The following is an 18,871-nucleotide window of genomic DNA, read 5'->3' as shown; positions in this document are numbered from 1 at the left end:
AGAAGCAGCAGGAAACTATGCTCTCTGACTGTGGGCTAATTCCCCCATAAAAGAACTTCCTAATTCATCTATGGAACCTGCTGTAGGACATAGGACTTCGAGGAGTCTTGGTTTCTGGAGAGCTCCTGAAATGCCTTCCCTGTGAAATGGAGTTTGCAGAAGTGGCTGGACCACTGGAATGCTCTCTAGACCTCTGAGCCCTGATAAAGTCTTCAGCGAGACTGAGATGTAACAGCATCCCATGCCGAACCTTTCATCCCAGGGATGTTCCAGAAGGCAGACGCTTCCCCTGTGGACCACATCAGCTCTCTGGAACACAGGCATGGGGGCTTGGCATCTCACCAGCACATATTCAGATTCATTGTCATTTGGAGTTGAAAAGGACACTAGAATCACCAGGTATAACCCTCTCCACGTCTCAGATAATATGACACCACAGGTTGAAACATTTCACTGTCCTCTGGGGTTCTCCAGGAAGAAGCCATTTCTGTTTGCATTTAATACAGCTACGCTGTCATTGTTAGAACCTAACTCCTCTGTCCACCCGGCCATACAGGAGGCATGGTTGCTGCACTTGAGCTCACCAACTATGCTAGAAGAGACTGGTACTTTGACCTAAACAAGTTATTCAGAATAGCTTCTTGGGTCACATGACCTCTTACAAGTTGTTTTGAAGGGAACCTGGGCTTCAAAAACAGCATTATATAGTCCCAGCTACTCGGTGAACCCGCGAGGTCAAGGCTGCAGTGAGCCATGATCATGCCACTGCACTCCAGCCCAGGTGAGAGAGTGAGACCCTGTTTCAAAAAATAATAATAATAAATAATAATAATACAGTATTATCTGGGGAGACCATGTATTTGTTATCTATTGCCATGCAACAAATTACCTCCAAAACTTAGTGGCATAAAAAAACAAACTTTTAGTATCTCACATTATCTGTGGGTCAGGAATTTGGGCATAGCTTAGCTGGGTATCTCACCTCAGGGTGTCTGACAAGCTACCGTCTGGTGTCACCAGGGCTGCAGTCATCTCAAAGCTCAACTGGGGAACATCTGCCTCCTCAGTTGACTCATGTGGTTACAGGCAGAATTGATTATCTTGCAGATGTTGGACCAAGGCTTCTGTTCCATGCTGGCTGTTGGCCAGAGGCCTCCCCTAGTTCCTGCCACATGGACCTCTCCATAGGGCAACTCACAACATGGCATTTGTTCCATCTGAGCAAGCAAGAGAGTAAGAGAGGGCACAGAAGATGGAAGCCACAGTCTTTTGGGAGCCTAACTCAGAAGTGACATCTAATTACTTTTCTCATAGTCTGCTTAGGAGAAGTGAACCACTAGGTCCAGCCCACACTCTGGGAGAGGGGATTACACAAGGACATGAACCCCAGGAGATGGGGATCACTGTGAGGCCATTTTGGAGACTGCCTACCACACACTAAATATTACCTTCTCATATTACATTTACATACTACCTTCTCATTTACATGTCTCTATCATGGGGATTGGCAAGAAGAGAAGGAAAACAGCAACCATGCTGCCCAGATTCCTTCTGTCTTTGCAATAGTCAGCCATTACCATTAAGCCTGTGCTGAAAGGTAAGCCCACATGGTCATATTTTGGTATAGGACCTCCCTTCACACCATATCTGCTAGGAACACTGGTCAAAGCTGAGCCAGAGTCCTCTCCCAGGAATGAGTAGTTGAGGTACACAAAGTTAAGCTGAATGGTCACCTAGAAGTGAGGCCAGAGCCAATACAGTGTCTTGAGCGAAGCCATGCTCAAGCTGAAGTTAGGACAGCGGAGACTAGGTATAAGCAGAGGTAGCCAATCAGCAAAGAAGAATCTAGAAGAGCAAAGACAGAGAGATACCAGGACCGTTATGACATAAGGACTGAGACAAAGACACAGAAACACAGAGAAACTGCCTCAAGGCTTGCCTCTTTTTTATTTTTTTCTGTTTATTCAGTCTTGACCACATACCTTCTTCCCTGTATCTGAGCTAACCTACATTGGGTGTTGTTTCTTTACCTTTAATCCTGACTAAGACAGGTTTTCCCCAGTCTGTTTCTTCTCCTAGAAAATGATTAATATCAATTCGATTTCACTCCAGAAAATGACCTTTGAGATGTGAAATAATGTGCAGATTCCAAGCAAAGCATATTTTTGTTCAAAGCACAGGTGCAATGCAATTCATTTCCATAGCTCTTTATTGAGAGGGAGGTTATTGTTCTCTCTGTGAATCAAGGGGGAAATGTAATTAAAGCAAAGAGAATTTGACTGATCCTAAATCAAACTCGTCATTAAACTAGAGCTTGAGGGCCAATATACTTAGCCTTCTGTATTAGTCCATTCTCACACTGATAATAAAGACATACCTGAGACTGGGTAATTCATAAAGGAAAGTAGTTTAATTGACTCACAGTTCTGCATGGCTAGGGTGGCCTCAGGAAACTTACAATCATGGCAATAGAGGAAGCAAACATGTCCTTCTTCACATGGTGGCAGCAAGAGAGAAGTACAAAGCAAAAGGGGGAAAAGCCTCTTATAAAACCATCAGATCTTGTGAGAACTCATCCACTATCATGAGAACAGCATGGAGGTAAGTGTCCCCATGATTCAATTACCTCCCACTTGGTCTCTCCTATGACATGTAGGGATTACGGAAACTACAATTCGAGATGAGATTTGGGTGGGGACACGGCCAAACCATATTACCTTCTAAACCCACAGTAACTTGCAAAGTGAAAATATATGTTACAAATTCATACAAATGTGCATACACACATGCACATACCTGCATGGCAACAGACACACGTCACAAACTAGGAAATGAAGTCTCAGCAAAGAGCAACCTCTCTTCACTCGTATCGATGTATCACAAGACAATATGCACCCCTTGAGTCAACTCCCACATGGATTTGCTTTCAGAGCACATTTTCTAAGTATTCAACAGTCTGTCAATAGAGAAACCAACTCTAGAGTGGTTTACAGGACTCCCCCAGGCAGTTCACGTAAATATTGCAAACTGCAAGTTTATACTGCCAACTCACTGCAGATACCCAGAAGAATAAGATTTTACAAGCTCTCTTTCCACAGGAGATCAGACTGCAAATACTGAGCGATCATAGCTTGGATAATGCTGCCCCCTTTGATAGATGTAGCCTGAAGAAATGTCTTTCTTAATATATAAATGATTTTTTAATCATAAAGGTAATATGTGCTTATTATGGGGAATTCTGAAATTTCAAAAAATAGAGAGGAGAAAATAAAGTCATGTATAAATACTACCACAAAGAGACAACTGAGGTTTGTGTTTGGTATATTTCCTTCTAATCTTTTTTCCATATCATATTATATATGTACATATAGAATATGTACATATGTGTATATATTGCATATGAGTATGTATATCCATATACATATATGTATACACACTATATATATTTGCATCTTTTACAAAATTGAAATAATACTTTTTGTTTTGCTTTTTTCACTTATTATTTGCAAGGGAGACATGGGGAAAGACTGCTAATAGGTACCCAATTTCTCTTTGGAGAGATAAAAATATATTAAAATTAGATTATATTGCTAATTGTGCAACTCTGAAAATATACTAAAAACATTGAACTATACACTTTGAACAGGTGAACTTTATGGTATGCAAATTACATGTCAATAAAAGTTGTTTAAAAAAAACCTTAGATCCCAGCACTTTGGGAGGCTGAGACGGGCGGATCACGAGGTCAGGAGATCGAGACCATCCTGGCTAACCTGGTGAAACCCCATCTCTATTTAAAAATACAAAAAACTAGCCGGGCGAGGTGGTGGACGCCTGTAGTCCCAGCTACTCAGGAGTCTGAGGCAGGAGAACGGCATAAACCTGGGAGGCAGAGCTTGCAGTGAGCTGAGATCCGGCCACTGCACTCCAGCCTGGGTGACAGAGCAAGACTCCGTCTCAAAAAAAAAAAAAAAACTTTAGTGAGATTCTGTCACATACCTACCAGGATGGTTAATATTAGAATATTACTACATGGCTAATATTACTATATAGCCAACATCAGAATATTAGAATACTACTACATACCTATTAGAATGGCTGATAGGTGTAAAAACAAAAACAATTGATTTTCAAAACTTCAATTCCAAATACTAGTTAGGATATAAAGTAACTGGAACGCTGACAAAAATATAAAATGGTGCAGCCACTTTGGAAAACAGTTTGACAGTTTCTTCCAAAGTTAAACATGCACTTACCATACTACCTGACAATCCTACTCCTAGGAATTTACCCAAGAGAAATGCATGCATATGTCCACACAAAAACCTATCCCTTGTGCAAATATTCATGGTAGCTTTAGTTACGTTAACCCCAAACTAGTAACAACAAAAATGTCCCTCAATAGGAGAATGGACAGAGAGAAACTCCCTCAAGCTTTGCCTCCTTTTATTTTTTCCTGTTTATTTAGCCTTTATAACATATCTGTATATCACATATTAAATAAAAATGTGATATATTTATTCAGCAAAATACTATATAGCATTAAAAAGGAATTACCATTGCAGGCAACAACATAGATGAATCTCAAAACCGTTATGTTGAGTAAAAGAAGCTCTGCAGAAAAGACAAAATACCAGATTGTTCCATTGATATGAAACTCTAGAAGAGGGAACTCTAATCTGTCACAACAGAAAATGGATCAGTGGTTGCCTGGGTCTGAGAATGGGAAAAAGCAATTGAGTACAAAGGAGCATGAGGGAATTTTGGAGAACGATGATAAAACTTTGTGTCATGATTGTGGTGGTGGTTATATGGCTGTGAGCATTTTTCTAAACTCATCAAATTGTATACCAAAAATTCTTAAATTTTTTTATATGTAAATTATACCTCAATAAAGTTTATTTCTAAAAATAAAAAATTCATCAAACTGTAAATTTGTAGGTGCATTTTTTGGTATATAAATTGTATCTCAATAAATTTGAGTTTTTAAAATGCACAAAATGTATATTCTATTGTGTTCATTTTCACAGGTCGTTAAATATTTTTCAAAAACACCCTAAATTAAACATTACACAGCTATTCTATTCAATGTTATAGATGTGCCACAACTTCATTAGCCATTATTGCTGAATACTTAGCAATGTTCTTTTTTTTCTTTTGCACTTAAAAAGCATTGTAATCAACATCTGCCTATATAAAACTTTGTCTAAGTTTCAGATTCATGAAAAGGGGAAAACTGGGTCAAACAGCAAAAATATTTCCAAGGCTCTCAATACATGTGGAGCAATATTTTCTCAAAGTTGATTGCTTTTAACTGTGTGGGTAGGAAGAGAAAGAGGCTTGTTGCTATTTCTCCAGCTCCTCTGCTAGAAGAGAAGCCCTTTATGTGGATTCCCATGAAAGAAGCATGGGGCTACAGAGGCCATGGGTTCTTGTCCTAGCACTATCAACTGCTTTGTAACTTTGAGTCATTTCCTCCTCTTTAAATACTGTCTTTTTTGGTCTGTATGGTGGCTCATGCCTATAATACCAGCACTTTGGGAAGCCAAAGCAGGAGGATTGCTTGAACCCAGGAGTTCAAAACCAGCCAGGGCAACATAGTGAGATCCTGTCTCTATAAAAAATAAGTAATAAATAAATACTGTATTTTTAATCTCCAAAATGAGAATACTAACTTATGGTAGCCAAATATTTTTTGACAGGACATAAAAAAGCACTAACCATAAAATAAACAATTGATAATTGAACCTAAAAGCTTGTGTTTATTCAAAGACATTATCAAGAAAAAAGACAAACCACAGACTGGAAGAAGTTATTTTATAAAACATATATTTAACTCAGGATTTATATAAAGAACCCTAAAAATAATTAGGAAAAAGGTGGGCAAAAGAACATGCAATTAAGCATGCACTTCACGCACACACACAAAGATTCATGTGGGTAACATGCAGATGAAAATGTGCTCGGTATTATTAGTTATATGGAAATGCAGATTAAAACCACTTGAGGTACCACTATATGTCCAACAGAATGGCTAACATTTAAAAGACTGACAACACCAATGTTTAGTGCGGAGACAGAGTAATTAGAACTCTTTCATTGTTGACAGGAGTGTGAAATGGTATAATCGCTTTGGAAAACTGGAAGTACCTACTAAGATTAAACATATATACCCTTGTGAGGTAGGAGATTCACAGGATTTGTTTTCTGAGCATCAATCAGGACCCTCCTGATAAATATGGGTTGCAATAAAGAAACAAAATGAAACCAGCAGATGGCAAGGGAAGTGACCTCTAGTTGCCCTCACTGCTCAGTAGCATAAAGAAACTCCCACCAACACCATCACAGTTTACAAATGCCATGGCAATGACCCGGAAGTTACCTTATATAGTTCCAGTAACTTCCCCTACTCCTTTTTTAAAATATTCTGAACAATCTGTTCCTTAATTAACATATAATTAAAATAGATACAAATATAGTTAGCCAGCAATCCACAGGGGCTGCTGCTCTGCACTGCTACTGTTGCTGTTCACTGCTGCTGCTGCTTTTCCTCCTAGGGGCTGTCTGCTTATGAGATAGCTCTGCCCTACGGATGGAACAGCCACTTTGCTGTACGCTGATACTCTGGGCCACTCTGCCCTCCTCTGTCTGTGGAGCAGCCACTCTGCTGTACACTGTTGCTCTGAGAATCTTACTTTCTTTCACTGTCTGCTCACTATTGAATTCTTTCCTGAGCAAAGCCAAGAACACTCCTGGGGTAAGCCCCAATTTGGGGGTTCATCTGTATCACTTGGACTCAGCAATTTCACTCCTAGGTATATGCCCTAGGGATATAAATTTGTGCACAGGTGCACCAAGGCACGTGCAAGAAATTTGATAGCAGTTTTATTTTTAATAGCCAAAGAGTTGAAAAACCCAAATGCTCATGAACATAATAATAGATACTTGGTGGCATATCTATATAATAGAATGCTACTCAATAAGAAAAAACTAACTTCTGCTTTACGCAACAACCTGGATAAATTTCTCAGACATAATGTTGAACAAAAGAGCTCAGATTCAAAAGAATACAGATTGAATGATAAAATTTATATAAACTTCAAGAACAAGCATCCATCTGTTCTTGGTAGTAGTAGAAGTCAGAATAACAATTCCTTCTGGTATGCGTGGCAGAGGTATTGACCAAGAAGAAGCACAATGGAACCTTCTGGGGGCATGGAATTGTTCTGCATCCTGCCCTTGATGGTTATTACAAAGGTGTGTATATATGTAAAACTTCATTTGTCTGTCTTCTTAAGATGTGTGCACTTTCCTATGTATATGCTATGCCTCAATAAAAATAAATGAAAATTAAATAAAATTAAAATATTGGACTAGATGATAACTGGAGTTTTTCCAACCTTTTACAGTCTCTTCACTTTCTATCTTCTTTCTCTCTTTTCCTCTATTTCCCTTTTTCCCAAGCTCTCCCACTCTAAAAGCTTTAGTTAACACTGGGCTTGGAGAGTTCACACATCTGCATGTCTCCAGCCCCAAACCCATCAAAGAACATCTCATCTGGATTTGCCACCTCCTGCACCTCACCGACACCACAACTTGTCCAAAACAAAACTCATCCTCTTCTACCTCCTCACCCTCACCCAGAGCAGGTACCAATCAGTGTGGCTCCCCAGCTCACAACAGGATCAGTCCTAGTATGTGGGTGTGGGCTACCACAAAGCAAGCCTGTACACCATGAATATAACTCCAGGCCAGAGGTGACTGAACCAGGAAGAGACTTCTCCACCAAGCTGGACTAGACTCCCTGTCCTGTGAATTTAAAGAACACACAATGAGGAAAGGACAGTCTCTTCAATAAATGATGTTGGAAAAACTGGATATTCACATGCAGAAGAATAAAATTAGGCTTTTTATTTTACACCATATACTAAAATCAACTCAAAATGGACTAACGGCTTAAATATAAGACCTTAAACTACAAAACTACTAGAAGAAAACATAAGGGAAAAGCTACACAACACTGATCTGGGCAATGATTTTTTGGATATAACCCCAACAAAGGCAAAAATAGACAAATGGGATGGCATCAAACTGAAAAGCTTCTGCACAGCAAAGGAAACAATTAATAAAGTGAAGAGACAACCCACAGAATGGAAAGAAATGTTTGCAAACTGTACATCTAACAAAGTGTTATCAAAATACAGAAGGAACTCAGACAACTCAATGGCAAGAAAACAAATAACCCAATTAAAAATAAGCAAAGGACCTAAATAGACATTTCTCAAAAGAAGACATACAAATGGCCAATAGATACATGAAAACATGCTCAGTATCACTAATCATTAGGGAAACACAAAATAAAACCACAATGATTTATCACCTTTCACCTGTTAGAACGGCTATTACCAAAAAGATGAAAGGTAACTGTTAGGGAGGATATGGGAAAATGGCAATTCTTATACATTGTGGGAATGTAAATTAGTTACAGCCATTATGGAAAATGGTTTGGAGGTTCCTCAGAAACACTAAAACTAGAATGACCATACAACCCAGTAATCCCACTTCTGGATGTATAGTCAAAGGAACCGAAATCAATATGTTGACGGGAATATCTGCACTTTCACGCTCACTGCAGACTTATTCACAATAGCCAAGATAGGAAACAGCCTAAGTGTCACCACATGATCACATAAGTGTACTATACAATCTCACTTACATGTGGAATCTAAGAAAGCAGAACTCGTAGAAGTAAAGTGTAGAACAGTGGTTACTAGAAGTAGGATGTTGTTCATCAAAGGATATGAAGTTTCAGATGGACAGGAGAAATAGGTTTCATGATTTATTGCACACCAGGGTGACTACAGTCAATAATTATGTATTATATATGTCAAAATAACTAAGAACATAAATTTCAAATGTCTCACCGTAAGAAAATGGTGGGCAAGTAAGGTAATGGATATGTTAATTAGCTTGATTTAATTATGTCACATTATACACATATATCAAAACAGCCCACTCTACCCCATAAATGTATACAATTATGGTTTGTCCAGCTCACACCTGTAATCCCAGCACTTTGGGAGGCTGAGGCAGGCGGATCACAAGGTCAGGAGTTCAAGACCAGCCTGGCCAACATGGTGAAACCCCATCTCTACTAAAAATACAAAAATTAGCTGACCGTGGTGGCACATGCATGTAATCCCAGCTACTCAGAAGGCTGAGGCAGGAGAATTGCTTGAACCCGGGAGGCAAAGGTTGGAGTAAGCTGAGATTGTGCCATTGCACTCCAGCCTGGGCACCAGAGCAAGACTCCATCTCAGGGAAAAAAAAAGTTGCACTAACAGCCATTGAAACAGACTCCTGTTTGATCTCTCTCTCCCTGCAGTCTCCTAATTCTCTAATTCATCCTTCACAGTTCTGTGAAACGGGGCTTCCTAAAGCCCACTTCAGACCAGACCATTGTACCATTCATGGACTTTGCCAGCTCCCCATTAACTACTGGAGTATGAGTGCAGGCTCCTTAGTGTGGCAGTCAAGGCCCTCCACAATGGCCCAACTTCCCTTTCTAGTTTCTGCTCTGATGCTCTCCTTCCTGCTTCTCCCAAGACCCATGCCTTGCCCCGTCCAATTGCACTAGACAACACACACGCTCCCCATAGATAGGTTCACACCTCTTGGCCTTTGCTAATGTTGTTCCCTTAGCTTAAATGTCACACCGCACCTTCCTGCCATCACTTCCTCTGGGGCCATGGAGACCTCACCCCTTTTTGGAGGCCCAGATAAAATGCCAGTGTGTGTAGGAAGCTTGTCCTCATTAGAATTCATCATCAGAAGTATTTTGTTCATTCTTCTGGTGTGGGTGTGTCGTACCTGACCTTGAGGGACCATGATTTGCACCTGAATATGTTTATCTGGGAGCTAAAACTAGACGCTCTTTTCTACTCTATCCGTCCTTTCCACCATCAACCCTACCATAGAATCAGTGCTCAATAGCTGTCTGAGGAATTTACATTTTCTGAAACTACCATAAAAAAAAATGAAAATGTAAAAGGAGGGATGACAGAGGCCAGAGGCCTGTAGGGTGGGGTGAGGGGCAGGGGAAGTAGGAATGGATGGGGTGGAGAAAGTGGGGGGAACGTGGGAAGTGGTGGGGAGGGCACAGCAACCTAAGAGAATGAAAGAACAAGGAGCAGAGGAACAAAATCCTGAGGAAATGGAACTCTCTTCCATGACAATTTTTTTTTTTTTTTTTTGAGACAGAGTCTCCATTTGTCACCCAGGCGGGAGTGCAGTGGCATAATCTCGGCTCACTGCAACCTCCGCCTTTCTGGGTCCAGGCAATTCTTCTGCGTCGGCCTCCTGAGAAGCTGGGACTACAGGTGCGTGCCACCATGCCTGGCTAATTTTTGCATTTTTAGTAGAGACAGGGTTTCACCATATTGGCCAGTCTGGTCTTAAACTCCGGATCTCAGGTGATCTGCCCGCCTCGGCCTCCTAAAGTGTTGGGATTATAGGCATGAGCCACCGCACTCGGCCCCATGATAATTTTTAAATCAAAAGGGATAAATGCTGACCAACTTATCCCTGTCAAGGGTGCTTCTGGGTATGGAGATGAGACAAGGGGCAGATCCAAGGCTAAGAAGAAGAGCATGGAAGACAGGCAAGAAGCTCCCGTTTCCCTAAGCCTGGCTCAGAAGCAGAGGGCACTTTAGCAGGGAACCTGCTACCTGTCCTGATGGACTGGTTTGCTTCCTACACCCAAGGGCATAGCAACTGGCTCTTTTAAACATCAGAAATGAAGCAAAAAGACAAATCTTTCCATGGTGTTGCCTCCCCTGGCAGAGAAATGATGGAGGTAAAAAGAAGAAGAATGGAAAGGTAAAGACAATCTGAATCTCTACAAAATGCCCACAAGGCCAAAAACTTCCAGGTGATGGACTGTCGGCAGCCTCAGACCCAGTCTCCCTGGGAAGGGGGTTACAAAGCGAGAGTGAGAAGGGGAAAGAATCGAAAGGCTTTTTATAGCCCCTAATATCTCTTCTGACAGCAGTCTGCACAGCTTTCCTGTGCCAGGATGCCAGGAAGACGAATGGATTTGTCTTTCCGTTAAATACCATTACCCAGAGCACTGGGGAGAATGAAGAATGGGTTGCAAACTCACACCCGAGATTCCATCTCTTTTCTCATAATTAACAAAAAGGCTACAGAAACAACTCTCATGTGTCCTCCTCAACCCATCCCCACCAACAACACACGTAACCTCAGAAAATAGGTAGCCCACTGAACTTCAGCAATCACCACCTAGCACCAGTGCCCAGCACACGGCCAGCCCTGAGGAGCTGAAGTTCAGCCCTATCAGCATGGTCAGGTCCACACGAGTCAATAACCTACTCCAAGATCCATTAAGCCACTTGTAGGAGCCCATCATCTTAGGTGGGAAAACCCAGTAGCGTTTTCCATTAAGAAAAATAGCAAGGGTTTGCTCTTTGCTATAGGGGCAAATGATTCTGCTTATTGATGGAACTCTCAGTTGCTTTAGTGATGTGAGCCATTCACAAGCATCAAAACAAAGGGAGAAAAACAAACAAAAGTAGTGGTCCCACCTCCAGTTTAAGGATACATTTAACAAAATATGGGCAAGATCTGTACATCGTAAATAACAAATACTGCTGTGAGAAATGTAGAGATGTCTTATGTTAAGTACTAGAACTAATACATGAATTTAGCAAGGTCATAAAATACAAAGTTAATATACAAAAATCAATTGTATTCTTCTATATTAGCAGCAACAATCAGAAAATGACATTTGAAAATAATTCTATTTACAGTAGTGTCATAAATACATAAAAACATAAAATACTAGGAATAAACCTAGTAAAAGTCATTTCAGACCCCCACACTGAAAACTACAAAACATTGTTGAAATAAATTAAATAAGACCTAAATAAATAGAGATATCCCACATTTGGTTTGGAACACCCAATCCTGTCAAGATATAAATTTTCCCCCAAACTAGTATACAGCATCAGTGCAATCCCAATTAAAATTCCAGCTAGAGTCCCAGGAGTCACTTTTCCATGCCTCCCTTTGCCATCTCTGAAGTGAATGAAATGATTGTATTAGGTCTTGAATATTCATTTGTCAATGGTCACCGGCCTCTCCAAGGAGGAAGACTCTGTTTTCCTGGTGCTGATCGAATAGAGACCTTCTCAGAGCACAGCCATGAAACTCAGTAAAAATCCTTTTTCTCCTTGCTTTTGCCAGCATTACAAGTTACCTGCCTGTTGACACCACCAGAGCTGCTTCTCCACCCACCCTGTCTTGGGAGCCAGTCAAGGTGGCAGTAGGCCACGTGACATGGTTCAGCCCAACGTCACACCCCATACTCTCAAAGTGGGACAACTGCTACTCCAGATGCCTGGGTTAGAAGGCGCTTTCTGACTCCTACTAAATAAAGTCACCAACTTGGTGACACTAGATGCTGAGCCTCAATTACCAGGTGTGGAGTGAGCATAATGACAATACAAAAAGGAAAACGGTAGGGTGTCTGCCCTCACGGAGCTCCTAGTCTGTAAGTGAACTGTGAGAAATAGACACATCTCATGATGTCCAACGGATCGAGGTCAGCACTAGGGAGACAGAATACAGACTGTGGGCGGCCCAGGGAAGAGCATGTACCTCTGTAGTTGGGAGCCTCAATCTACATAGGGGCTTCCCTGTCTCTCATAGGATGAAATTTTTGAGCACGGAACCCGCGGTACTCCATGGCCCCAAGTTGGCTGCCCCTCCCCTCCAGACATGCTACCTTAGGCCACCCTAAACCACTCCCAGGCACCTGACCATGATACTCCCTTCCCTCCGTGACTTCCCCCATGCTCCTCCCTCTCCACAGGACATGAACACCTTTCTTCTCATCTCTTCTGTGTCACTCTGAGATGTAGCATAGGGGGCCCCTCCTTTGTGAAGTCTTCCCCAATTCTCCTCACACAGATGCAGCAGAATCAGACTTCCCTTCTCTCTGTCTCATAACCCGCATACCTTCTATTAGGGCAAGTGACTTTGGGCCTCTTTACACGTTGCCCCCACCCCCAGCCTGCCACCTCCCTAGAAGTAGTAACTGTATTAATTTGCTTGCTTACTTTTCAACAAATGTTTAGTGAGGACCTGCTCTGTGCCATGCACTGTTCTAAAGTCTCAAGAAAGAGGTTGGCAAGGTCCTTATTTCTCTGGAGCTTCTGTTTAGTGGAGGATGGGGAGACAGGAGACTTCCTGAAATAAATTGAATTTTTAAAAGCATAAGAGCGATGAGTACTCCATAGAATAGTATTTACAAACAAGGTAACCTCATAGAAGGTGACTGTATGGCTACTTTAGAGTGGATGGTTACAGAAGGCCTCTCAGAGCAGGTGACATCTTAACAAAGGTGTGAATGACAGAGTTACCCACCCATTAAGAAAACTGGGGGGAGAGCTTTCCAGGTACAGAGAACAGCTAGAGCAAAGGCCCTGCTATGGACAGAATTGTGTCCCCCCAAAATTCATATATTGAAAGTCAACCCCTAGTGTTACTATATTTGGAGTAAGGAAGTAGTTTGGTAATCATGCTTAATTAAGCTTAAATGAGGTCATAGGGCAGAGTCCTAATTTGATAAGGTTACTGTCCTTATATGAGAAGATACCAAAGAGTTGAGTGCTCACTCGCTCGCACTCTCTCTCTCTCTCTCTCTCTCCCCTCCTCTACCCCTCCCAACCCCCCCCCCACTCCATCACATGAGGGCACAGTGGTGGCTCACTATTTTAGTAGGTGCCCAATTAGAAAACCATTGAATAAATAGGGAATACGAGTAAAACTTTTCCTTTCAGAGAAGTCATTAACCCAATGTCCTCGATGAGCCAAACCTAAGTGGCATGTCAGCCTTTGAGTTTTAAATATTGTTTACTCTCTGGGTGAATGGTGGGTAGTTTTATTCCCCTCATCTTTTATTATCAGATAGAAATGTGTGTTTAAGGTGAAATCCAAGTTCTTTTTTAAACCTTTCATTCCAAAGATCATTATAATCAAGGAGACAGGAAATCTCCAGATAAGAGGCAGTAGAAGGATGAATTGATAAGAAACTGCAACATTAAGGCATAGAGCTCCTGCATTTCCTCAGCAAAGAGAGACTGTGGAAACTGTGGCCCCCTCTCCCACTTCCCAGAATGACAGGAGGCAAGCCTGGGCTAGTCCTCCCTGCCCTGAAGGGTTGGTGCTGACCCTGCCACCACCAAACACATTGCTTGTGGCCCTGAGCAAACTCTCTTCCTAACTCTATTTTCCCCCAAGGATTAGCTGATGCAAGGGTTTTGATAAGCATTGGCTGATTTCAGTCACTTATATTCATTGCTCAATAAATAAAAGGGCAAGGATCAGCCTGAGATTTGGATAGTGGAGAAAAGTGTTCCTTTTACTTATTTAGAGATAAAAGGGCCAAGAAGAGGAGTCATTGGCCACAGGCTCCCAGAAGGAGGCAGGAGGGAGCTGGGAGGAGTGGGCAGGACTTACAGCTATCAGGGCCCTAATGCCAAACAAGGGCAACCCAGGAAAGGGTTGAAGAAGATGGTGTCGAGAGTGGGCAAAGCACAGGTCGGGTCCCCCACGGGTGACGACTGTCAACGAAAAGAGTCAAACTCTGTAAAACATTTGAAGAGATTTACTCTGAGCTAAATACTAGTGGCCATGGCCTGTGACACAGCTCTCAGGAGGTCCTGAGAACACGTGCCCAGAGTGGTCTGGGCAAGCTTGGTTTTATACATTTTAGAGAGGCATGAGACATCAATCAAATACACGTTAAGAAATGCATTGGTGCCGGGCGCGGTGGCTCACGCCTGTAATCCCAGCACTTTGGGAGGCCGAGGCGGGCGGATCACAAGGTCAGGGATCGAGACCACGGTGAAACCCCGTCTCTACTAAAAATACAAAAAAAAAATTAGCCGGGCTCGGTGGCGGGCGCCTGTAGTCCCAGCTACTCAGGAGGCTGAGGCAGGAGAATGGCGTAAAACCCAGGAGGCGGAGCTTGCAGTGAGCCGAGATCGCGCCACTGCACTCCAGCCTGGGCGACAGAGCGAGACTCCGTCTCAAAAAAAAAAAAAAAAAAAAAAAAGAAATGCACTGGTTTGGGGCCGGGCGTGGTGGCTCACGCCTGTAATCCCAGCACTTTGGGAGGCCGAGGCGGGCGGATCACAAGGTCAGGAGATCGAGACCACGGTGAAACCCCGTCTCTACTAAAAATACAAAAAATTAGCCGGGCGCGGTTGTGGGCGCCTGTAGTCCCAGCTACTCGGGAGGCTGAGGCAGGAGAATGGCGTGAACCCGGGAGGCGGAGCTTGCAGTGAGCCGAGATCGCGCCACTGCACTCCAGCCTGGGCGACAGAGCGAGACTCCGTCTCAAAAAAAAAAAAAAAAAAAAAAGAAATGCATTGGTTTGGTACAGCAAGGTGGGACAACTCAAAGCAGGGGCTTCCAGGCTACAGGTGAGTTTAAACATTTTCTAGTTGACAATTGGTTGCGTTTGTGTAAAGACCTGGGATTGATAGAAAGGGAATGTTCTGGTTAAGCTAAAAGATTGTGGAGACCAAAGTTCTTTTGAAGCCTTATAGTGGCTGCCCTTAGAGACAATAGATGACAAATGTTTCCTATTCAGATCTTTGTTAATCTCTTCAGGATTGGGAGGGTCTGAAAAAAAAAAAAGAGAGAGAGAGAGAGAGAGATCTAGCTATGTTAATAGAGATTCTTTACAGATGCACATTTTCCCCTACAAAGGACAGCTTGGCACGGCCAGTTTTAAACATGGCAAAGAGACACGTTTCCAGGCAAAATATTTTTCTTTCTTCTCTCGTAATGTTATGCCAGAGTCAGGTTGGAAAGTCTCCATATATAGGGTTAAATAAAACCCATCTGATGAGAATTTATGATTTGTAGGGCCCGACTCCCCAGACCCCTTAGATAGGAATTAGAGCAAGTTAGAAAAAAAATCTGAGTTTAGTCCTCATGGCAAAATGGAACAAGCCATTTGCTCACGTGCTCTTTCCCATCTTTGGGATAATGGCATCAGGGATCAGATTACCTGGGCACAAACCGCACCTTTGCCATCTGAAAGCTGTGTGAACTTAGGAAAGTCACTTAACCTCTCTGTTGTCTGGTCACCTCATCTGTCAAATGGAGATAAAGTAATGTTACCTGATAGAATTATCATGAGGATAAATAAGTCAGGACATGCAAAGCACTGCCTGTCATAAAGGAAGCACTCAATAACCATTAGTTCTTATCTTTGACATGCTGATAAAGGTATTTTCCCACATACCTAGCAGAGTGGTTTTTAAAATATTTTTTAAATAATAATAAGGTCATCATATATTTTGTTTTCTAAAATATTTTCATCCTATGATCTCATTTTAACTTTCCAGCAAATATATGATATTGAAACTTTAGATGCAAAAGTACTTTGGAATTGTAGGAGACTTGGTGAGTCACTTTTATTTATTTATTTATTTATTTATTTATTTATTTGAGACAGGATCTTACTCTGTCACTCAGGCTGGAGTATAGTTGTGCAATCATTGCTCACTATAATCTCCAGTTCCTGGGCTCAAGTGATCCTTCCACCTCACCCTCCCCAGTAACTGGGACTACAAGCATGCACCACCATACTCGGCTAATTTTTATTTTTATTTTTAGTAGATATAGGGGTCTCTCCATGTTGCCCAGGCTGGTCTTGAAGTCCTGGCCTTGTTGAGCCACTTCTAAGGAAAATTGGCTCAGACCTGCTTGTGGCAGCCTTAGTCAATGAGTTTCTTACCACCTGACTCCCACTCTCCCGCCACTAGTAATTAGATCGGGGTGGGCACCTGATCCAATGACAGCCAATCCCTGGGCTGCACAGTAGTCTATATATCAGCCTGGAGAAAAAAATCTGTTCAACAGAGTCATGCTAGGTTTATCAAAATCTCAAGTCTTAGAAATTTGAATTAAAACATAAAGGTTCTGGGAACATAAATCAGTACAATTACTTTGGGAGCAATATAACAGTGTCTATTCAAATTTTAAAACGTCATAATCTCTGACTCAACAGTATTATTTCTGATATGTAACCTAAAGAAATATGTACCACATAAGCCAGGCACGGTGGCTCACGCCTGTAATCCCAGCCCTTTGGGAGGCCGAGGTTGGCAGATCACGAGGTCAGGAGATTGAGACCATCCTGGCTAACATGGTGAAACCCTGTCTCTACTAAAAATACAAAAACAAAATTAGCCAGGCATGGTAGCGGACGCCTGTAATCCCAGCTACTCCAGAGGCTGAGGCAGGAGAATAGCATGAACCCAGGAGGCGGAGCTTGCAGTGAGCCTAGATCACACCACTGTACTCCAGCCTGGGTGACAGAGCAAGACTCCGTCTCAAAAAACAAAAAAAAAAAAAGAAAAGAAATATGTATCACAAAAAGACACATCCAAGGATGTTTTGCACCATTGCTTATTGACAAAGCTTGGAAATATGGAAACAACCTAAATATCCACTGGAAATGACCAAATAAATTGTGATATATCATTCAATAGAATGCAGAAGGATCACTTCAACCCAGAAGTTCAAGACCAGCGTGGGCAACATAGCAAGACCCTGTCTCTATAAAAAATAAATAATAAATAAACAAATTTAAATACTGTCTTTAAATTTCCAAAATGAGAATAGTAAGTTACAGTAGCCAAATATTTTTTGACAGGACATAAAAAGCACTAACCGTAAAATAAACAACTGGTAATTGGACATAAAAGCTCATGTTTACTCAAAGACATTATTAACAGAAAAGGTAAACCACAGACTGGAAGAACTTATTTTATAAAATATATATTGAACTAAAGTTTTTTTTTTTGTTTGTTTGTTTGTTTAGACAGAATCTCGCTCTGTCACCGAGGCTGGAGTGCAGTGGCACTATCTCGGCTCACTACAACCTCCACCTCCTGGGTTGAACCGATTCTCCTGTCTCAGCCTCCCAAGTAGCTGAGACTATACAGGCGTGTGCCACCACGCCCAGCTAAATTTTGTATTTTTAGTATTTTTAGTAGAGACAGGGTTTTGCCATGTTGGCCAGGCTGGTCTTGAACTCCTGACTTCAGGTGATCTACCCACCTCGGCCTCCCAAAGTGCTGGGATTACAGGCGTGCGCCACCACACCCGGCTAAATTTTATATTTTTAGTAGAGACAGGGTTTTGCCATATTGGCCAGGCTGGTCTTGAACTCCTGACCTCGTGATCCACCTGCCTCGGCCTCCCGAAGTGCTGGGCTTACAGGCGTGAGCCACCGTGCCCAGCCAGAAGTAAGGATTTATATCAAGAATTCCTAAAAATAATTAGGGGAAAAAAGTGGACAAAAGAACATGCAATTGAGCATGTACTTCACACACACACACACAAAGGTTCATGTGGATAACATGCAGATGAAAATGTGCTCAATATTGTCAGTGTCTGGCTTACTTTCTGTACTAGTTGCCATAAGCCCAGGCAAAGGATGTAGGCAGTAGAGCTAATGGAAAGGAAAGATGGCAAATCTGACTTTGGACATTTAGTGTCTGTGGGACACACAGGGGAAGATGTACAACAGGCAATTAGATGTGTGGATCCAGAGGCAAAGAAAGAGGTTTGGGTTTAAAAAGAGATATAACAGTAAAAGATATGGGAGAGGATGAGCTCACTTGAGGACACTGCCTTGAGTGAGAAGGAAGGAAAGCTTAGGAAATAACCTACTTTTTTTTTTTTTTTTTTTTTTTTTTTTGGAGAGACGGAGTTTCGCTGTTGTTGCCCAGGCTGGAGTGCAATGGCGTGATCTTGGCTCACTGCA

Source organism: Macaca fascicularis, chromosome 3, assembly GCF_037993035.2.
Source record: "Macaca fascicularis isolate 582-1 chromosome 3, T2T-MFA8v1.1".
Classification (NCBI taxonomy): Eukaryota; Metazoa; Chordata; class Mammalia; order Primates; family Cercopithecidae; genus Macaca; species Macaca fascicularis.
The sequence above is the reverse complement of the archived record's forward strand: the minus strand, read 5'-3'. Positions refer to the sequence as shown.